At 58.3% G+C, this 22,927-nt stretch overlaps 1 long non-coding RNA gene across 4 annotated transcripts in view; it reads right to left on the reverse strand.

Annotated features, from left to right (window-relative positions):
• LOC127489199 (uncharacterized) overlaps positions 1-22,927 on the reverse strand; it is a 72,112-nt gene that overhangs the window by 12,436 nt on the left and 36,749 nt on the right. The window contains exon 4 of one of the 4 annotated variants that reach the window (XR_016213843.1): positions 17,953-20,305. The exons of the other annotated variants lie outside the window; for them this stretch is intronic. This is a non-coding gene — a long non-coding RNA (uncharacterized LOC127489199). Of the gene's footprint in view, positions 1-17,952; positions 20,306-22,927 lie in introns of those variants that run through there. 4 annotated transcript variants of the gene reach the window in all.

Genomic DNA, 22,927 nt, shown 5'->3' on the forward strand with positions numbered 1-22,927 from the left:
TCCCAGGCCACAGCAGGGAGCTGGATCGGAAGTGGAGAAGTCAGGACTAGGACCAGGCCCCTATGGGATGCCAGCACTGCAGGTTGGGGCTCTAACCCACTGCGCCACAGCACCAGTCCCAATAAAACTCTTAAAAAAAGCATGACTACGGTGCGCCTCTGTCGATGTGACATGGGGAGAGCCAATGTGGTGGTCGCTGCCGCGGTGGGCCCCTGGCACTCAGGGCCAGATCAGCACTGGTTGCACCTTGGCCACTCCAACCCACGCGCACGGACCAAGCCCAAGCCTGAAATGCAGCCCCGGCCACACTGCTCAGAGCCAACGTGGAAGTTCCGCTCGGTGAAGAGGGGACGAGAGTCTCCGTGGTCCTCCTCCCACACGCCAGCTTCCTGACCTTTAGAAGGACAACGGAATCCCATCACCCAGGAGCGCGCTCAAGGCCGCAGGCTGTGCCCCTCCTTTACCCTGGGCTGCGTGCCCCTGGCAGCCGGACCGCCCCTGGGAATACCGAAAGTGCCCGCACCACAGGGATTCCCTGAGCCCCACCGTGGGCCAAGTCACTTCTGCCAAGCCCTGCACCTGCTGTAAAGACACAGGCGCTCCCGCCTCCATGTCTCCTTTTCTGCTGGAATTACTTAGTGTGTCTGCTGTATCACAAGCTAGTAAGAGCTACAATGGGCCGGCGCCACGGCTCACTAGGCTAATCCTCTGCCTGCGGCGCCGGCACACCGGGTTCTAGTCCCGGTCCGGGCGCTGGATTCTGTCCCGGTTGCCCCTCTTCCAGGCCAGCTCTCTGCTGTGGCCTGGGAAGGCAGTGGAGGATGGCCCAAGTGCTTGGGCCCTGCACCCACATGGGAAACCATGAGAAGCACCTGGCTCCTGGCTTAGGATCGGCGTGGTGCACCGGCCGCCGCGGCCATTGGGGGATGAACCAACGGAAAAAGGAAGACCTTTCTCTCTGTCTCTCTCTCTCACTGTCCACTCTGCCTGTCAAAAAAAAAAAAAAAGAGCTACAGGAAATCACAGGGTCTTCTGTGTTTTCTCTTGGTTCTTGTGTCTCTGAATCCCGGTAAAACACGGAAGTTACAAATTCATTTTGTCTTAAAAAAAAAAAAAAAGCATTAGAGACAAAGTGCCTGGACTGCAGCCAGAGCTGGCCGCCTCCGCCCTATCCCAGAGGGGCTGCCCTCGCTGTCCTGGGGGGCATCTTCAACTTCTCCACACACTTCCGTTCACGTGGCTTCTTCACATGCATGCCCAGTGTAACTGTAATCATCCGACCTGTCTTCACTGGCTCTTTCACTTTGTACAAATTAATGAACTTTCCCTTATAGAGCAGTTCCAGGTTCGCAGCCAAGCTGAGCAGACGGGACAGGATTTCCCCCACCCTCTGCCCCTCCCTGCACAGTGACCCCACTTCCAGCACAGCCCCAGAGAGGTGCAGGTGCACAGTCAGTGGCTCCAGCCGACACATCGTCCTCGTGGCCCGAGAGCCACAGTGACTGGGGCAGGGTGGGGTTGCACAGCCTAAGGGTTTGGACAAAAGCATAACGACACAGAGCCATCGTGTTAGTACCACACAGAGCAGATCACACGCTTGAAAATCCTAACCCTTAACCCTCGGCAGCCACTGACCCCTTTCTGTCCCCGTAGCTTTACCTCCTCCGGAACGCGGTGAAGTCGGAGCCACACGGGGTGTAGGCTTTTTGGATTGGCTTCTTTCACTCGTGTTAGGCATTTAAGGTTCTTCCGCAGCTTTGCCTGGCTCGATAGCGCCTGTCTCCTTAGCATGAACAGGATTGCACTGCGTGGCTACAGTGCAGTTTATTTATCCTTTCACTGCCGAGGGCCGCCCAGTTTTGGCGACTGTGAGCAAAGCCGCCATCCACACCACGCGCAGGGTCTTGTGGGGCAGTGAGTTTTCAACTTCTGGTGAATACCAAGAGCGTTCTTGGCGGGTCCCGTGGTTAGGGTATGCACAAGGTGCTGGAGTGTCTTGCAGAGTGGATGGGGATCCTGTTACTCCATCCACGTGCTCACCAGCGCTCGTGTCCCGTGGGTGTCCGGGCTGTGGCTGTTGTGAGAGGTGCACACTTGTGTCCGCTGTGGTCTGCTGTCCAGGGCGGCACTGGATGTGGGGCTTCTTCCTGTTCACTCACCCGCCATCCGATACCAACTGTGGTGGATGCCCACTCATACCTTTTGCCCATTTTTTAATTGTGTATTTTGTCTTATTGTTGAGTCTTAAGAGTTCTCTGTATATTTTTGATGACAATCCCTTAGCAGATGTGTCTTTTACAAATATTTTCCCCAGGGTCGGCACTGTGGTGTAGCGGGTAAAGCTGCCGCCTGAAATGCCAGCATCCCATATGGGCGCTGGTTCGAGTCCTGGCTGCTCCACTTCCGATCCAGCTCTCTGCTGTGGCCTGGGAAAGCAGTAGAAGATGGCCCAACTCCTTGGGCCCCTGCACCCGCGTGGGAGACCTGGAAGAAGCTCCTGGCTTCTGGCTTTGGATCAGCGCAGCTCCACCCATTGCAGCCATCTGGGGAGTGAACCAGTGAATGGAAGATCTCTCTCTCTGTGTGTGTGTGTCTCTGCCTCTCTGTAACTCTGCCTTTCAAATAAATAAATAAATCTTTAAAAAAAGCATTTCCGCAGTCTCTGGGCTTCATTGTCTTCGCATTGTCTTTCAGAGCAGACATTTCAATTTTAAAGTCCATCTCGTTCATTGTTTTTCACAGATTTCGCTTTTGGTGTTGTGTCTAAAAAGGCACTGCCCTATGCAAGCTGTTGAAATCTTTACATAGTATACACTAAGGTGATCTTCTGTGTATAAAGATAATTAAAAATCAGTCCTAATGAAGAATGGGATGGGAGAGGAGTAGGATGGTTTGTGGGTGGGAGGGTGGTTATGGGGGGAAAGACCATTATAATCCAAAAGTTGTATTTTCAAAATGTATATTTATTAAATAAAAGTTTAAAAAAAGACATTGCGTATTCAAAGCATGTAGGTTTTCTTCTGCGCTGTTTCTTAGGAACTGCATTTTACGTCTCGGCCTGTGACCCATTCTTGGTGAATGTTGGAGGATGTGAGGTCTGTGTCCACCTTCACTTCTCTGCCTAGGAATTTCCACCTGTGCCAGCGCCATGTGTTGAGAATGTATCTGTGCTCCCCTGTGTCAGCAGTGCACCCCGTCAGAGCCCAGCTGAGCCCCCTGTGTCGGCGGTGCACCCCGTCAGGCCAGCTGAGCCCCCTGTGTCGGCGGTGCACCCCGTCAGAGCCCAGCTGAGCCCCCCCGTGTCAGCGGTGCACCCCGTCAGAGCCCAGCTGAGCCCCCCGTGTCGGCGGTGCACCCCATCAGGCCACCTGAGCCCCCCGTGTCGGCGGTGCACCCCGTCAGAGCCCAGCTGAGCCCCCTGTGTCGGCGGTGCACCCCGTCAGGCCAGCTGAGCCCCCTGTGTCGGCGGTGCACCCCGTCAGGCCAGCTGAGCCCCCTGTGTCGGCGGTGCACCCCGTCAGGCCAGCTGAGCCCCCTGTGTCGGCGGTGCACCCCGTCAGGCCAGCTGAGCCCCCTCTGTGTCAGCGGTGCACCCCGTCAGAGCCCAGCTGAGCCCCCCGTGTCAGCGGTGCACCCCGTCAGAGCCCAGCTGAGCCCCCCGTGTCGGCGGTGCACCCCGTCAGAGCCCAGCTGAGCCCCCCGTGTCGGCGGTGCACCCCGTCAGAGCCCAGCTGAGCCCCCCGTGTCAGCGGTGCACCCCGTCAGAGCCCAGCTGAGCCCCCCGTGTCGGCGGTGCACCCCGTCAGAGCCCAGCTGAGCCCCCCGTGTCGGCGGTGCACCCCGTCAGAGCCCAGCTGAGCCCCCCCGTGTAGGCGGTGCACCCCGTCAGAGCCCAGCTGAGCCCCCCGTGTCGGCGGTGCACCCCGTCAGAGCCCAGCTGAGCCCCCCGTGTCGGCGGTGCACCCCATCAGGCCAGCTGAGCCCCCTCTGTGTCGGCGGTGCACCCCGTCAGAGCCCAGCTGAGCCCCCCGTGTCGGCGGTGCACCCCGTCAGGCCAGCTGAGCCCCCTGTGTCGGCAGTGCACCCCGTCAGAGCCCAGCTGAGCCCCCTGTGTCGGCGGTGCACCCCGCCAGGCCAGCTGATAACAGCCGTGTGGGTCGCCCCTGCGCTCTGATTCTCCTCACTGGTCTATCTTTTCTTCCATCATTACCACTGCCTTGATTAGCAGGATGTCTCTTCCGAGTTTATTCCTCCGCACTGATACTGTGCTGGTTACCACAGCTCTCTTGCCTCGTTATAAGCATGTTAGGATCCACGAGATAACCTGCTAGGATTTTGATTGGGATTACGTTGACTCTATGTATCTGACTGGGAGGAACTGACACCTTGACAATATTGAGTCTTCCTGTACACGAACACGGGCTAGCTCTCTATTTAATTCTTCGGTTGTTCATCAGAGTTTCATAGTTTTGTTCGTGTAGGTCTTGCTCTATTTGTACCTAAGTATCTCATTTTGGGAGGGCTAACGTAGACATCAACGTGTTTTTAATTTCAGATCAGCCGGCGCCGCGGCTCACTAGGCTAATCCTCCGCCTAGCGGCGCCGGCACACCGGGTTCTAGTCCCGGTCGGGGCGCCGGATTCTGTCCCGGTTGCCCCTCTTCCAGGCCAGCCCTCTGCTGTGGCCAGGGAGTGCAGTGGAGGATGGCCCAGGTGCTTGGGTCCTGCACCCCATGGGAGACCAGGAAAAGCACCTGGATCCTGGCTCCTGCCATCGGATCAGCGCGGTGCGCCGGCCGCAGCGCGCCGGCCGCGGCGGCCATTGGAGGGTGAACCAACGGCAAAGGAAGACCTTTCTCTCTGTCTCTCTCTCTCACTGTCCACTCTACCTGTCAAACAACAAAAAAAAAAATTTCAGATCACATTTGTCCATGCTGGGCTTGGGGAGCGCTTGACTTTTGTGTACTAACCTTGTATCCTGCAGCTGGAATCACTTAATAGCTTCAGAAGGCATTTTTGGTTGATTTTGTTGGATTTTCTACACAAATGATGATGTCACCTGTGAGCAAGGAGTCTTACTTTGTCTTCCCACTCTGCAAATGTTCTGCTTCCTCTCTGGCCTTGCTGGTTAGCTGGGAGGTCCAGCACGATACTGAAACCAGGTGAGAGGACAGCTCTGTGCTGAGTTCCTGGTCTCAGCAAGAAAGCTGCCAAGTCCCACTGTCGACACGACGCTAGACGCGGGCTTCTGCAGAGGAGGTTCGCTTCTGTTCTAGCACACTCACAGGTTTTTTTTTTTTTTATCATAAATGAGTTATTTGTTTTTTTGACAGGCAGAGTGGACAGTGAGAGAGAGAGACAGAGAAAGGTCTTCCTTTGCCGTTGGTTCACCCTCCAATGGCCGCTGCGGCCGGCGCACCACCCTGATCCGATGGCAGGAGCCAGGTGCTTCTCCTGGTCTCCCATGGGGTGCAGGGCCCAAGCACTTGGGCCATCCTCCACTGCACTCACGGGCCACAGCAGAGAGCTGGCCTGGAAGAGGGGCAACCGGGACAGAATCCGGCGCCCCTACCGGGACTAGAACCTGATGTGCCGGCGCCGCAAGGCAGAGGATTAGCCTAGTGAGCCGCGGCGCCGGCCCATAAATGAGTTATTTTGACAATTTTTTTGCATCATCTGTGGATGTGATCCCTGATCTTTCTAGCCTGTTGATGTGGTGGATTGTGGGAACTAACTTTCTGATGCTGCTCCAGCCTGGCGGACCTGGGATAAGTCCACTTGGTCCTGACACAGAATTCTTTTCATACACTGTTGGATTTATTAACATTGTGTTCAGGTTTTTGGCAGCTCCATATTCTTAGGAAATATCAGTCTACAGCTTCCTTTCCGGTAACACACTTGTCGGGTGCCACTCGTCCGCATTTTTGTGACACAGCCGCCACCCGCTACAGTAAAGCCGCACTAAGAAGACCCGCCACGCCCTCTGTGGCTGCTTCTCCGGAGGGTGTGCAAAGACACAGCTACGCTTAGAAAACCAAATAGCTCCTCCCACCCCCAAAACAGCCTTAGCTTATCATCCAGTCCCAGCTGCTCGACACGCGTGCTCACAGCCCCAGCAACGGTCCACTGAAACGTTGCACGCGGTCACACCTTGTGGACAGCTACGTCTTGCTCTTCCAGCTCTCACACCTGCTGTCTGTTTTCACTCTCACAGGTGGGCTGGCCAGGGACAGCAACTCACGGACGGGTGCTCTGCCGAACACAGCCGTCCTGACCCCTCACCTGGCTCCTCCTCCAGGAGTCCCACGTCCTCCTGTGGCCTTTCTCCTGCTGTGCCCGCTTTTCACCCCACTCCCTGGAGGCCCCTGGGGGAGCTCAGGCCTGGTCCAGCCCCGCAGGGCAGCAGCCATCATCAGCCATCATCAGCCTCCCTCCCCCTTCCCTTCCCTGCCTGCTCAACCCCAGTCCTCTGGCTCAGGAGTCGTCATGTGCCCCACGCTGGCTGCGGTGCCAGGCGTGCTCAGGACACCCCCGGGCCACCCGTCCTGTCCAGACGGTGACCTCAGAGCCCTGTGCAGCCAGGACTGACAGCATCCCTGTGCACACCTGGGGCAGAATACTCGAAAATGAGGCCCCGACTCCTGTGCTGCCTGACATCTCGCGAGACGGGGAGGGCACCCAGGGACCTGAACACAAGCCCCGGTCCCACCACGCTGCTGTGGGTAAGGTCCCCAGGCCAACCATGCCCCTGCTCATGAGGGCTGGGCACTGTTCCCGCAGAGCAACGCACGCAGGCCGGCCCCATCCTCCCTCAGGAGCCAGGGTCCCTGTCCTCTGTTCTGCCAGGCCCGGATCCCACCGCCCTGCCCATTCCCGCTGCCCCACCCCAGGGAACCTGCAAGGCACGTGCTGTCCCCTCCCCCGACTGTGAGTGCACGTCACTCCTCCACTGCTGTCCATCTCAGCCATCCAGGGCCAGCCATGCCATAACCCCAGGGTGGGATCCTTTCTCAGCAGTGAGGGGCGGAGGTGGAGACCAAGGCCCACCCTCAGCACCTGCCCCGGGGGCTCTCGGCTCCCACACCCTGGCTGTGGCTCCATGTGTGGCCTGTCCCTGCAAGGCGCCCTTGACAGTCTCTGCTGGAACTCACTGCTCAAGCCCCACGCCCACGAGTGGGGTGCAGCCGCCTGCCTGGACTCGGGGCCACACCTGTAGCTCTGGCCTCCTGTGACACACGACCCCTCCATGGCCGCCCCGTGGTCACCTGGCTGCACAGTCAGGCCCCCTGAAGCGCCACTCTCCTGCGGCCCCTCCCACACGAGCTCCCTCTTGCTTACATTACATCATTGCCGCCTCCACACCAAGCCCAGAGCAGCTTCCTGTCCTCGTGTGTCCCTCCTTGTGATGCGTCCCTGAGAGACCCCACCTAACCTTGGAAAAGTGAGTATTTGAGTTTGTGTAATTTTTAGAACATTCTGAATTCATCCATGCCCACTCATCCCAATCCTATTAAAAAATGGCGGTTTCCTCCTGTTTCTGGTTTAATGCACATCCCAGGCACCTGCCTTTCACAGAGTGCCTGGAGGACTCCCAAGGTCAAGGCTGCCTCAACTCCACCTGCTCCTTCCACCCCGTCCACCGCACACACGCGCACATGCCAGTGCCTGGAGAAGCGCAGGTGCGGGGACCAAGGTCGAGTCCCGCCGTGGCCCCGTGTGGGTCTCAGCCCCCCTACCCCCCGCCCCGGGCACCATGTGACAGCCGCGGTGTCCTTCCAGCCTCACTGGCAACCCCCGCCCCCCACATCAGCCTCAATGCCCTAGGCGGTTATGCCGCAGTCTTCATGTTTCCAGAACCGGATCTGCAGTAATTTTAAATGCATGCGTGACTTGTGACGAGAGTCGTGTGGATGCTGTCGTCCTGCCCATTTCTTTGATGGGATCACTGAGGGAATGCCCACACGGAAGCCAGGGCTGAAATTCCCAAGCTTCAGATCTCAAGATCCTGCCTGCTCCCTTTGACCTTCCAACCGCAGGAACCCCATCAAGGACCCCAGCCTCTGAGAGATGAAACCAGGGCGGAGCTCCAGGGCGGCGTCTGTGTCCAAACTCACACCCTTCTACCCTCAGCTGCCCCAGCCGGGAGCCAGTCAGCAATGGGTGCATCTCCACCTGCTTGTGGCCCCAATGGCAGGTGCCGTCTCAGAGCCCCTGCGCGATGGGTCAGGCTCAGAACACACCCTGGCGATTGTTACGGGCTGAGTTGAACTGCACCCCAAAAAGACGCTGCAGCCCCAGCCTCCTGTGGAAATGGGGTCTTTGCTGCTGATCGAGTTGAAATGAGGTCATTAGAAAGGGGAAAGACTTAGACCCAGCGGCGCGCGGGCGATAAGGCTGCAGCAGGGCACGGGCAGGGTCGGCCGAAGCCTCCACCACCGCGGAACGCTGGAGGTAGCGGCAACCCCCAGAAGCCGGGAGTGAGCCCAGAACAGATCCCCCTGGGGGCCCCGGGGAGGAAGCCCCTGCCGATGCCCTGCTCTGCCTCTCAGCCTCTAGACCAGTGAGAGAAGCCCCTGCTTTGGCACGGCAACCACAGGAGGCGGCCGCAGAAGCGGAGGCCGATGTTGTAGCATCCTAGCCCTCCCTCACCGAGACAGCGTCCCCAGGGGCCCAGGCAGAGTCCCTCACCGAGACAGCATCCCCAGGGGCCCAGGCATAGTCACCCACAGGGGAGGCGGGGTCAGGGGAGAGTGCACTCCAGCCTCCTCCACAGAGAGACAGACGGAGGGAGACATGGGGAGCGGCCGCAGGGTTCTGGGCCTTCCCATGGGAAGCTGTGTACTGGGCACCAGCCTGCACCCGAGTGTCTCAGCCAGAGGCTGCCCTGGTGGCTCCTGGGGTGTCCCTTGCCTGTGCTGGGCTCCACCAACCATGTACACCCGGCCAGCCAACCCTGAGCTGGGGAGGGACCCCCGGGGCCTCTCCCACAAATCCTCACATTGACACAGCTTGGTCCTGGGCACACAGAGGAGGTGCCCAGCGGCCGTGCCGGATGGGTGGAGTATTCCCCCATGCAGCTCCGTTCACACAAACACTGACACGGCACTCAAAGTGCACGTCCCAGCACCACCCCAGCTAGGCTGGCTCCCTTCAGGGCCAAGGCCGGGCCGTGTCCCTGCAGTGTTCTTGTGGCAACTCGAAGTCCCTGTCCTGGCCTGGGCATCCAATCAGGGCTTTGCGATGGATCCTCATACAAGGTCCACTGTCCACCGTAAGCTAGATTGTGCTGTGTGAGCCAGCCTCAGAAGACAAAGCTTGCTAACTTCCTTACGTTAAAATTTTTTAAATAATGGGACCTTCTAATAGCATGTCAAGAAAACCTTTACTGCCCAGAGAAGCCAGGAAGAAAGCGTTGTTCCTCTAATTTTTATTTAAATTTTTGTTTCTGCCTGAGTTGCACTTTTTCCAATTTTAGAACATCATTACCTTTGCAAAACAGGATTTTGCTTATTCTGCCTGTCGTGGGTACTGATGTCACCTTGCAGCAAGGAAAACAAGGAGCCATAAATCAGTCTATTAACGAGCGCACAGTACAGCGACGCTGAGGCCTCCGTCAATTCCTGTCTTCCTCAGGTGTGATCACAAGATGGGGGCACTGAGTCTCCTGACAGTTCTGCCCACGTGAGCGCCGCCCGCCCGCACAGGGGCCGCCCCGCGATCGACCAAATGGCACCAGCAGCCGGGAGTGGAAGGAAATCTTCCCAAAACTGTGACATCCCCTAAAGCATCTATTATCCTGCTGCTGGAGCCGGGCTGCAAGATGCAAATGACCCGAGCAAGTCTGCCGTCTGATTGGCCAAACCTGCTCTCCTCCCACAATCTGAAACCTGAGTCCCCGTCCATAAATATCCTCAAGTCAAAGTCTAAGTAGAAAAACATGTAAGAAATGCTGCCTGGCGAGCGCCCCTCCCCCAGGCCGCAGGGACCTCTTGCAACAACACCCGATGAACCTCCTTTCTTTTAATTAAACGGCAACATGTTAAATAAATCTCCTTCAGCCCAGAGCTGGCAGTCTGTGTGCCCAGCAAACACAATGAATCAGCAGATGGCTTTATCAAGCGCTCAAGGTTAGTGAAAGTGACCCTCGGTTCCAGCCAAGGTATCTTTTTGGCTTCCTCCCGGCTGAAATTCCAGATTGGAAAATCTGGAAGGCTGTGATCCCAGGTCTCTCCGCCACCTGACCCGGAGCCCTGAGAGGCGAGGAGAAGCCCAAAGACCAGCTCCTAATGGAAGAAACCTGCAGATCTGTCAGAAGGAGGCACACAAGTTACCCCGATTTCTCCCCAGATGAGTCTTGCCAACAACTATGCCCATTTCACGGGTGCAGAAGTGGAGGCTCCCAGACAAAGGAATCTGCCCGAGACCCCGGAGCTGGGAAGCAGCTGAGACAGATTCTCACCCAAGTGGCTCTAACGCCAGGCTCGTCTCTAAAATGCCCGGGGGCGGGGCGGGGGTGGATGCTGTGGATGCTGCTTGCCGTCCCTTGTCAGAATCAGTCTCGGCTCCACTTCTCATCGGCTTCCTCATAACGTGACTCCAAGAGGCAGCAGCTGCTGGCTCAACACTTGGGGCCCTGCCGCCCGTGGGGGAGACTCAGAGAGTTCTGGGTCCCTGGCTTGAGTTGCCCCAGCTGTTTTAGGATGTGGGGAGTGAACCAGAGGATGGAAGATCTCTCTCTCTCTGTCTCTGTCTCTCTCTCTCTCCCTGTCTCTCTCTCTCTCTGTGTCTCTCTCTCACTCTTTCAGATTTTTAGAAGAAAAACAAAGGAACTGGGGGGTGGAGGGAGATGAGGAGTGAGTGCTGCAGGCAGGGCTTCTGGGGGAACTGCCCGCGGTTGGGAACTCTGCGTTGCTAGTCGCTGTCCAAGTGGGCACTTTAAACCGTGATCCAGAGGGGAGGGAAGCATCTCTCAGCAGAGCGGTTCTGTAAAATGGTCAGACGTCCACCTGCCGCCCCACCGGGTCTGCTGTGTGTCAGCGGAAGGCGCATCTCACAGTAAGGTTTTTAAGCCTTATGCATGCATTTAAAAGACAGAGAGACACAGGAGAGACACAGGAGAGAGATCTTCCATCCACTGGTTCATTTTGCAAATGGTTGCAACGGCCAGGGCTGGGCCAGGCTGAAGCCAGGAGCCAGGGACTCCTCTCAGGTCTCCCGCGTGGGAGGCAGGGGACCAGGGGCCCTCCCAGGCGCAGTAGCAGGGAGCTGCTGCGCCACAGTGCCCCCATCTCGTCTTCCTGGCCACACAGCCCCTGCCAGTCCACACTCTCGGGCGTAGGGTACCGGCTCCTCCACACCCAAGGAAGCAATCCTACTAAGTGCAGACAAGCCAGGACCACCATGAGCGCCCACCACTTGCAGTCAAAAAGTCTGAAGAGAGGCCACATTGTGATGACAGAAAACTTACCTCCAAGCTCGGACCACACTGGACTTCATGGTGCCCCCTTGGCCCTAATTTCTGACCTCAAAATGTTTATCAACTGGAAAACTACTTTCAGCCTCGATTATTTTGATACAATTTGTGATATACTGAGAGCTGTCAACTAAGTTTTCAAAAACCATAAACATAACCAGGATGCAGAACAGGATGGAAACGGCTGGTGGAAAGTCAGAGTGGGAATCTGCCCAGAGGACGGCAGGAGAGGGGAGGGAAAGGCTAAGGGGAGTGGCACGGAGGGGCTCGCCCCCAGAAAACAGAGATCCCACAGCAAAGGAAAACATCACTGGAGAGGAGAGCGTCTTTGAGGAATGGACACACGTTTCCCCCCAGATTGAAAGGCTCATAAGAACCCAGAATGCGGAAATAAGAAGAAATTCACATCTAGACCTACTGGTATTGCAGCAAAAATCAAGACCCTGAAGTGCAAAGTAAATATTCTAGAAGCTTCCATATGTGCCAAGCAATTCCCCTACAAAGGAACGAGACTCCGACCGCCGTTTGATTGTCCAACAGCCGCGCCGAATGCGAGAGAAAGTGGAGCAAGTATTCTAAGTACCTGAAGGAAAAGACTGGAAACCTCAAATGTCCTTCCCAGACAGACTGCCAGTCAAGTGTGAGGAGAGATCAGGAATGTCCCACACAGGCCTGTTACCACACAGACCCACTTTCTGAGAAGGGGTTTCTGGGAAGCCCTGAGAACACAGGAGGCAAAGACTCCTAGAAATAGTGCAAAGGCTGCGGCGGTAGAGGGGACCAAATACAAGGGTAACATTTACTTGTTACTGCAGGGAACCCAGACTTCAAATGCGGGGCAAACTCAGGGTCACGGAAGGTGAGCCGGGGGGACAGTGGAGGGGAGCAGAGACCAGTGGAGGGGGCAGGGGGACAGTGAGGGGGCAGGGGGGCAGTGGGGGGCAGGGGTGAGGGGGCGGGGGCAGTGAGGGGGAGCAGGGGGACAGTGAAGGGGGGCAGGGGGACAGTGGGGGGCAGGGGGTGAGGGGGTAGGGGCAGTGAGGGGGCAGTGAGTGAGGGGCAGGGGCAGTGAGGGGCAGGGGGACAGTGGGGGGCAGGGGTGAGGGGGCAGGGGCAGTGAGGGGGAGCAGGGGGACAGTGAGGGGGCAGGGGGAGAGTGGGGGGCAGGGGTGAGGGGGTGGGGGCAGTGAGGGGGCAGTGAGGGGGAGCAGGGGGACAGTGAAGGGGGCAGGGGGACAGTGGGGGGCAGGGAGTGAGGGGGTAGGGGATAGTGGGGGCAGGGGTGAGGGGAACAGGGAAGTGAGGGGCAGTGAGGGGCAGTGAGGGGGCAGTGAGTGAGGGGGCAGGGGATGAGGGGGTAGGGGCTGTGAGGGGGCCGTGAGTGAGGGGCAGGGGGCAGTGAGGGGACAGTAGGGGGCAGGGGGACAGTGAGGGGGAGCAGCGGCCAGGGGGCAGTGAGAGAAGCAGGGGGCAGTGAGGTGAAGTTGCCCTGTGAGGAGACACAGTACTGGCACGTCCGAAGCCAGCTGGCGAGGAGGTGGGAGAGAGGGTGTGGCGATGGCGCGACAACCACCAGAAAAGCTCCACTCGCAACGAGACCTGCGTGACAGGAAGCAGCCGCCAAAACCCAGAGAGGGGCCGTGCAGCCGACGGAGAGCAGGACCCAGGCCCAGCAGAGAGAGCAGGGCCCAGGCCCAGGAGAGAGAGCAGGGCCCAGGCTCAGGAGAGAGAGCAGGACCCAGGCTCAGGAGAGAGAGAGCAGGACCCAGGCCCAGGACAGAGAACAGGACCCAGGCTCAGGAGAGAGAGCAGGACCCAGGCTCAGGAGAGAGAGCAGGGCCCAGGCTCAGGACAGAGAACAGGACCCAGGCTCAGGAGAGAGAACAGGGCCCAGGCCCAGGACAGAGAGCAGGGCCCAGGCCCAGGATAGAGAGCAGGGCCCAGGCTCAGGACAGAGAACAGGACCCAGGCTCAGGAGAGAGAGCAGGGCCCAGGCCCAGGACAGAGAGCAGGACCCAGGCTCAGGAGAGAGAACAGAGCCCAGGCTCAGCAGACAGAACAGGACCCAGGCCCAGGAGAGAGAGCAGGGCCCAGGCCCAGGAGAGAGAGCAGGACCCAGGCTCAGGACAGAGAGCAGGACCCAGGCTCAGGAGAGAGAGCAGGACCCAGGCCCAGGAGAGAGAACAGGACCCAGGCCCAGGAGAGAAAGCAGGACCCAGGCTCAGGAGAGAGAGAGCAGGGCCCAGGCCCAGGAGAGAGAGCAGGACCCAGGCTCAGGAGAGAGAGCAGGACGCAGGCTCAGGAGAGAGAGCAGGGCAGCACACAGGCCCAGGAGAGAGAGCAGGACCCAGGCTCAGGAGAGAGAGCAGGACCCAGGCCCAGGAGAGAGAACAGGACCCAGGCCCAGGAGAGAGAATAGGACCCAGGCCCAGGAGAGAGAGCAGGACCCAGGCCCAGGAGAGAGAACAGGGCCCAGGCCCAGGAGAGAGAGCAGGACCCAGGCTCAGGAGAGAGAGCAGGGCCCAGGCCCAGGAGAGAGAGCAGGACCCAGGCTCAGGACAGAGAGCAGGACCCAGGCTCAGGAGAGAGAGCAGGACCCAGGCTCAGGAGAGAGAACAGGACCCAGGCCCAGGAGAGAGAGCAGGACCCAGGCCCAGGAGAGAGAACAGGACCCAGGCCCAGGAGAGAGAATAGGACCCAGGCCCAGGAGAGAGAGCAGGACCCAGGCCCAGGAGAGAGAATAGGACCGAAGCTCAGGAGAGAGAACAGGACCGAAGCTCAGGAGAGAGAATAGGACCCAGGCTCAGGAGAGAGAACAGAGCCCAGGCTCAGCAGAGAGAGCAGGACCCAGGCTCAGGAGAGAGAACAGGACCCAGGCTCAGGAGAGAGAGCAGGGCCCAGGCCCAGGAGAGAGAGCAGGGCAGCACACAGGCTCAGGAGAGAGAGCAGGACCCAGGTCCAGGAGAGAGAGCAGGACCCAGGCCCAGGAGGGAGAGCAGGACCCAGGCTCAGGAATGAGAGCAGGACCCAGGAGAGAGAACAGGACCTAGGCCCAGGCCCAGGAGAGAAAGCAGGACCCAGGACAGAGAGCAGGGCCTGGGCTCAGGAGCGGGTCTCTATCTGAGCTGTCAGGACAAACACACACAGGACGGACCCAGCGACTGGAGGACAGCTTTTTTTTTTTTTTAAATTTATTTACAGAGTTAGTGAACGAGAGACAAAGAGAAAGGTCTTCCTTCTCTTGGTTCACTCCCCAAATGGCTGCCATGGCCGGCGCTGCGCTGATCCAAAGCCAGGAGCCAGGTGCCTCCTCCCGGTCTCCCATGCAGGTGCAGAGTCCAAGCACCTGGGCCATCCTCCACTGCCTTCCTGGGCCACAGCAGAGAGCTGGCCTGGAAGAGGAGCAGACGGGACTAGAACCCGGCACCACAGGCAGAGGATTAACCAAGTGAGCCCCGGCGCCGGCCCCGAGGGCAGCAACTTTCTACGTGGGGTTAGGAGCAAGCAGGAGAACGCAAACAGAAACGAACACTGACAATAAGAGAACTGAAAACCCTTACTCAGCAGTGCCGCACCTGGAGAAACTTGACATCATAACGCTTGACAGAAGACAGCAGGAGGCTAAAATACCTGGAGGACCAAGGGGCGGGAGGACCGAGGGGCGGGAGGACCGAGGGGCGGGAGGCCCTGGGTGAGGAAGCATCGCCTGCGAGGACACACGCAGAGCCCGGCCCGACAGTCGCTGAGGCTGGGGACGGTGGCGAATGCCTTCAGAAGCGGGCGGAGCAGGGAGACACACACCCAGCACCGGCGCGCACTGTCCCAACAGCACGATCCGACCGAGGGAGCTCACGGTGTTTGGAACACACATGAAGCGTGTACAAAAATGGGCCGCAAAAGAATCGATATTCAAATCAGGCTTTCTAGCAACATTGCAACCAAAGCAGAAACTGCTAACTGTATTTGCAAAGCTCTGTTTGCTTGGCTATGCTGATATACAGAGACCGCTAACTAGCTGTTGAATCGGAAAGGAAATTCAGGTTACAGCGATGTGCCAGTAAAGCAGTACACGTGGAGAATCATGGCCATGGTCCCGCAGCACTTGGGGGGAGTGTAGAGTTTCTAGGCTTGAGCGCACACAGCAGGAAGTGAAATTATACCCGAGTCAATCACTCAGCGGAAGTAGTGGAAAAGGAGCCACCAGACAACACTAAAGAGAAAAAGCAACGACAACGACGCACGGGTCGGTGACACGGGGAAGGGAAGAACGGGGAGGTAGGTGCAGCACGCAGAAGCTGGCTAGCAGGACAAGTGCGTGCAGCCAGGGGAGAGGAGACCCCCAGGCGAGATGCCAGGGCCACCAGGGCAGCCAGGACGCCGGGGCGCCGCCTACTGGGAAGGCTGTCGCGAGTGCAGCTGACAGGTGTCGCAGGGCTGACGCGGAAGAAAAACGCATTGCTCACGGGGGCCTCGTGGGGAAGGAATTGCCAACAGGTGCGAAAGACGCTGAGCGTCAAACGGCTCCCCTTCCAGACCAGCCCAGACTCAGCTCCACCTGGGGGCCACCAAATGTCCCCAGAGCTGGGTCAGCCCCTCCCGGAGTCCCGAGGCATCCCCGTCACCCATGCCCTTCAACAGCTGTAGCGCAGAGTTGGGCGACAATCGCCGTCTTCTCATTTCAGACCATTTTCACCCCGAAGGAACTATTAGCAGCCACTTCCCACTTCCTCCCCAACCTCACGCACACCCACGCGCACGGTGGGTGGGTGTCTGGGGTAAAGCGCGCCCGTGGGGTCCTGTGACTGGCCGCCTCCCCTGGGAGGATGCTGGTACGGCTCAGAGACCCCCCCCCCCCAGCCTGCCACTCCAAGTAGCGCCCTCGTCAGTAGCTGACACACATCTGGGCGGCCCTTGCTCCTTGGCTGTTACACTGTGTCCGTGTGGACGCGTCTTCGCTTCCCTCGAGTGCACACCAAGGGACGCGATTGCCGAGTCAGCCCACAGCCCTGTTTTTCACACTGTTGGAGACTGCCCGGCTGGCTTCCAAAGTGGCTGCGCCATCTTTGACCACCCCCGCCACATGCAGGCGCCCCCTCACCTGCAGGGGCCTCTCTCCAGGACAGCCCGCGAGCTCCGTGTGATTTGTGCTCTGTCTCTCCCACACGTACGCACCAGGATGCGGTCTAACAACACAGTAGCACCGTCCCGTAGCTGTGGACCGGCTCTCGCTCGCTCGCTCGCTCTCTCAAAATGTTTGTAAGTTAGAGGTACACCAGCAAACACTAGCACGGGTTTCCTGGTTCTTCATCAGTTTCGCAGGTGGCTTTGTTCTCCCCACGGATCTCAGCACCCACAGCATACGGGGTTGTTTCTTCTTTCTTTACGTCGACGACTTTCCACTGTTCCCCTCAGGGGACGTCTTCTGGCTTCTCCGCGGCGTCTCTGAATCGCCAGCATCACAGCTGTGGTGCCTCGGCGACTTGGACGCCAGCACCGCCACCCTGGACAGTCCATCAGACGAGCGAGCTGGCCAAGAGGGTGGTGGGCCGCGAAGCGTGGACACGCGGGACAAGGTGGGGAGGCCAAGAACACGTCGTGAAACTCAGAAAAGAGTGCAACTTGGCATGCATGGACCGGTTATTTCTAGAATTTCCCAGGTAGCGTTTGCAGACTGAAGTTGACCTCGGGTAACTGAGCCCACAAAGACGAGTCTGGGGGACAGGGCGGCGCGGTCATGTCTGTTCCAGCTCCATCCTGGCCGCCCTTCTGATCAGAGGCCATTCAGGACGGCGTTACGTGGCATCTCGTTATGGCTCCTGCTTGCATTTGCCTGCTGACCATCGGTGGTCTGCTGCTTCCCCGTGCGTGTTGGCCACTTCCACATCCTCCTCGGAGAAATATCTGTTCAGATCCTCTGCTGGGTGTTTAACTGGGTTGCTTGTCTTTTCATTATGGAGTTGAGAGTTTATGGGTTTTGGATGCGATCCCTGCATCAGATGTGCGGTTTGCCAGCGTGTTCTCGCGACGCGTGCGCTCCTCATCCTCACGCGGCGCTCTTTAACACAGAGCTTGACATTTTTATGAAGCTCAACTGATCAGTCTCTTCGATCACTTGTGATTTTGGGTCTGTAGCTAAGAAACCCCTCAAACTCAGTGTCACAAAGGTTTATTGCTGTTTTCTTAGAAGACTTTTATAGTCTTAGTGCTCATACTCGGGCCCACTTCGAGTTCATTTTTATGGCTCACATAAGATGGACCTTAATTTCATTTTTTAACGCGCGGCTGTCCACTTGCCTCAGAACCTTTTGTTGAACAGAACGTTCTTTCCCCGTGGAATTGGGCCAGCTGTTTTGTAAAAGCTCAGTTGAGCACAGTGTAGGGTCTCTCTGGGGGCTGTCACTCTGTTCTGCTGACCCACGAGTCTGTCTTACGCCGGTACCACACTGTCTTTTTTTTTTTTTATAGTGTTTCTTTTTTTAATTTTTATTTATTTTTTTGACAGGCAGAGTGGACAGTGAGAGAGAGAGACAGAGAGAAAGGTCTTCCCTTGCCGTTGGTTCACCCTCCAATGGCCGCCGCGGCTGGCGCACTGCACTGATCCAATGGCAGGAGCCAGGTGCTTCTGGTCTCCCATGGGGTGCAGGGCCCAAGCACTTGGGCCATCCTCCACTGCACTCCCGGGTCACAGCAGAGAGCTGGCCTGGAAGAGGGGCAACCGGGACAGAATCCGGCGCCCCGACCGGGACTAGAACCCGGTGTGCCGGCGCTGCAAGGTGGAGGATTAGCCTAGTGAGCTGCGGCGCTGGTCCCACACTGTCTTGATTATCATAGTTTCATCATGAGTTTCAAAACCAGGAATTGTCAGTCTTCTCATCCTGTTCTTGTTCAAGATTGTTTGGCTGTCCTGAGTGCCCTCTGTTTGCACATGAATTTTAAGACCAGCTTGGCAGCTTCTGCAAAAATTCAGCGAGAGCCTTAGCAGGGGTTGGGTTGAATCTGCAGGTGGACTTGGGGCTCCCCTGTCTTAGCACCCACTCTTCCTATCCCTGAACACAGGGCGTCTGTCCACTGATCCGGGTCACCAGGGACTACCCACAAGGCTGTTCCAAGACAGTTATTTGAGAGCAATTCTGGTGGCAGCGAGATTCCCGGGTGTCCACGCAGGAAGAGTCAGAGGTCATCGTGGGAAGACTTTGAATCACAGGGAACTCCCAGCAGCTGCAAACCCTGGGTGGTCTGAGGCAGTTCTCAGGACAGGGGACCCCCAGCATAATGCTGAGTGAACAAAGTAAGAAGCAGAACCAGACGTGTGGCGTGATGCCACGTCCACGCATTCGAACCACTCAGACTCCAGATGATACACTGTTCAAGGATGCACAGGGGCCAGAAAGGCACAGGGTGAGGACGTGAGCGTGGCCGGGGGGACGTGTGTCCAGGAGAGGCCCTGCACAGCTGGGCGACCATGCTGCCAGGGGAGCAGGAGGGAGACAGAGTTCCCCAGTGCTAGGGGCAGGCGGGGCAGAGGAAACGCACGTGGCCCCGAGCGATCTGCCCAGGACTCTGAGCACATGAAGAGCCCGACCTGCTTGGCGTGCACACAAAGTTCCCGCGTGCGTTTAAGAAAAGCTGCCCCTGGATGTCTGAGGAATTCCCGGGTGACGTTCCACGGGTCCTTAACCCTCGTGGGATTTGCTCTCCTGGTTACAGCGCTGTCCCTCACCCAAGAGACTGTGGCACTCACCTCGTGTGCACCGAGCTCCACATAAATTTACAATTTACATGGCTCCGTCTCTCTGTGCCTGATTACAGCGTATTAGTGAAATTTTCATTCACCAGCTATTGGAATCTCGAGTGCATAATGAATAGGGGTTGTGAAGGTTTGAATCAGTTTCTATCAGTAGCTATTAAAGGGTGATGTGTATTTAGACAATGACTGCAGATTTCCCGGGTGCACGGTGGGGACCTCGCCCCGGGAGAGATGGCGGTCTGAAGAGAGGTAGGGACGGAGCCGGATCAGCAGCTCGGAGGTTTTGCGTGGCTGCCGGGGTGCGTCTCCGAGCAGGGAGCCCGGCTGAGCCTTGGCGTGCATTACCCCAGGAGCCGTGGATCTGTTCTTGGATGAGCCTGAGAGGCAGAGTGGTGGAGGGGAAAGCAATAAATCAAAGCGGCCCTGTGGCTGTCGCCTCACCTGCGCATCTGCCTCTCCCTGCACTGTCCCACAATGGAGCGCTCGGCCCAACAAGAAAAACCAATAAAACACTCAGAATGACTTTCAATCACGCAAGTCCCTCCGTGTGTGTGCGCTTCCAGTGAAATTCCTGCAGAACCGGGCCGAGCCGTTCTCAGGTTCAGCGTTCCGGCCACCCTTCCTGGCCCTGGATGAATTGCTTCGTTATAGGAAGAGACGCCCGTGCGGAGGGACAGAGCAGGCAGATCCCCCATACCCCCGCCCGCCGTGTCCCAGTGTCTGCAGCGGCTCCTGACTCCCAGGGACCCCGCTGTCCCGCCCCGTGTCGGTGACAGTGACAGTGAACAGAGCCTGGAGCACAAGGCCCACTGGAAAGAGGGGGCACAGAGAAGCAGGGTCACGGTCGAAGCCTTCCTGGAAGAAAGAGGACGGAGCCCCCGGTCTCCCGGAGCTCGGGCTCCTGCCTCTGCTTCTGTCCATCCCTCTGTCACCCTCATGTCCACCCATGATGATCAGAGAGGTGTCCACGCGAGGCTCCCGCTGGTTCTCGCCAGGCGAGGACAGATGTCCACGGAGACCCGTCAGGATGCTTCCCCACACAGCTCCAGGCGCGTTTGCAAACCACAGCCAGCCTGCCTCTTCCTCCTGTGATCAGAGACAGCACAGATGGAGCTCTCGCAGGTCTCGCTCTTCCCCAGGAGCTCTGCAGGGGCCCGGAACCCAGGCCCTCTCCCCTGCGCCTCTTCTTGTGTCCGGGACTGGGACGAGCGGGAGGCCGGCCAGCTTCCTTGCTCCCCAGTGCTAGTGGTGGCCCGGGCCCTGGGCGGCTCACACACTGGTACCCTCTGTCCCAGGTGAGCCCCTGTGCCTCCAGCATGCCACGTGACAGACGAGAGTGCCAGCCCACTCCCTCCCGGAGTTGGGACTGGAGTACACAGAGGACCACACGGGTCTCCCCACCAGGCCCCAGGAGTGGCCCTGGGACCACGGTTCCACCCAGGTCCTTCACCACCGTGGCAAAGCGTGCTGACACGGCAAGTCGGGAGAGCTGGCCGAGTGCACTGAGTCGGAGCCCTCTGCAGAGGACGGCCCAGGGGTCTGGCGTGGGCGTCACACTGTTGGTGTCACGGTGCCCTGAAGGAGTCTACAGTGGCTGGGTGTGCAGACCACTGGGCTGGGACCCGGGCGGCAGAGTCTCCGTGGGTGCTGGGACCCGGGCACCAGGCCGCCCGTGGCAGAGTCTCCGTGGGTGCTGGGACCCGGGCACCAGGCCGCCCGTGGCAGAGTCTCCGTGGGTGCTGGGACCCGGGCACCAGGCCGCCCGTGGCAGAGTCTCCGTGGGTGCTGGGACCCGGGCACCAGGCCGCCCGTGGCAGAGTCTCCGTGGGTGCTGGGACTGTGTCTGAGCTGGACCTTTCTACAGCTGGCCCTGGAGCGAGGCCTGGGCATCACCCCGTTTCCAGAGTTAGATAGAGGGAGAGACAGAGAAAGAGAGATCTTCCATCTGCTGGTTCATTCCCCAAGCAGCCACAGCAGCTAGGGCTGGACCAGCCAAAGCCAGGAGCTTCTTCCATGTCTCCCACACAGGTACGGGGGCCCAAGGACTGGACTATCCTCCCCTGATTTCCCAGGCCATTAACAGGGAGCTGGATTGGAAGTGGAACAGCCAGGACTCGAACCTGTGCCCACATGGGATGCTGGTATCACAGGCGGTTGTCTTACCCACTACTCCACGACGCCAGCCTCCATTTCTTTCTGAAAATGTTTTCTTGAATCACACTCACCCATTCAAAAACATCGTCCAGAGCTAGCTGTTTAAACAGTGGACTTAAACTATGACTCCTCCTACACACGAGGCACACGTGTGCACACACATGCGTGCACACATCGCACACAAAGACACACATGCAAACACGTGTGCACCTCTGTCAGAGATACCATCTGCTCAGCAATCAGTGCTCAAAAAAGAGCCCAGGAGAGGCAGGTGCAGGCCCGGCGCCAAACCCTCGTTTTTGAAAGAGCTGCTTTTCAACATTTGTAGCCAGTTCTGTAGACTGGCCTGTGGGGCAGCTTCCAGGTAATTTCTTATAACAGAATAAGAAAGAAAACAAATGCACGAACATGCATGCGTCTCCCCGTACTTGGTTGGTGAGATGGGGGAGTCTCTGTCCCTGCTCACCTTCTAGACAATTCCTGAACTGGAGTCCCCCTGCCTCCAATTCTGGGAGCCTGCCCCTGCCACGGTGCTTGTCCCAGCGCTAAGTCCTGCCTGCCCGCTCCCCACCAGCCCAGACCCACACAGGGGCCTCTTCCAGGCTGATGTTCGCACGGGGCTGCTAAGGGGTGGCCATGGCCAGAGCCTGCCCTGCCCCACCCCTGCGGGGAGCCCCATTTCAAAGGCCAGGCCAGCGAGCTCCAGTTCAGCCCCATACACGGGCCCATCCTGCCACACACTCGTTCATGCACTGGACGGGCCCTGAGCACTGCCTCCAGGGAGTGAGTCCAAGCGACACAAACAGGGACACGTGTGTGACCCTCCTGGCTAAAGGAATGAAATGAGGGTGTGCCCATCACTACATCAGTGCCCTACAATAGAGCCTGTGCTGTAGGCGCACTAGGTTAATCCTCCGCCTGCAGTGCCGGCATCCCATATGGGCGCCATATTCTGTCCCAGTTGCTCCTCTTCCAGTCCAGCTCTCTGCTGTGGCCTGGGAGGGCAGTGGAGGATGGCCCAAGTCCTTGGGCCCCTGCACCCCATGGGAGACCAGGAGAAGCACCTGGCTCCTGGCTTCGGATTGGCGCAGCTCTGGCCGTTGCGGCCATTTGGGGAGTGAACCAATGGAAGAAAGACCTCTCTCTCTCTCTCTCTCTCTCTCTCTCTCACTGTCTGTAACTCTACTTGTCAAATAAATAAATAAAATCTTAAAAAAAAAAAATAGACCCTGGAGGGGGGTGGTGCTTGGGTCGGGTGGCAGGTACCTTCTGCGCCTGCCGTTGCCACAGCTGGTCACCCCTGGAGTCGTGCGCACACTGAAGCCAGCCCGCGGCATCTGTCACTTAAACATGCGCGACTGACTCCCCTTGCGTTCACCAACGTAACAGCTGCATCCCAGGCGAGGGCCAGACAAGTCCAGCGCAGCTCAGCCACAGGAGAGTCCCCCCCACCCGCCCCCGCTCCTCTCCTAGAGGACGTCTGTCCCCTACAGCCAGACAGTCCTGGCCTGGGCTGAGCTCAGGGCAGCCAAAGTCTGCTACTGGCCTGGGCTG

The sequence above is a fragment of the Oryctolagus cuniculus genome, chromosome 10 (genome assembly GCF_051225735.1).
Source record: "Oryctolagus cuniculus isolate XC-2025 breed Fujian yellow rabbit chromosome 10, ASM5122573v1, whole genome shotgun sequence".
Lineage (NCBI taxonomy): Eukaryota > Metazoa > Chordata > Mammalia > Lagomorpha > Leporidae > Oryctolagus > Oryctolagus cuniculus.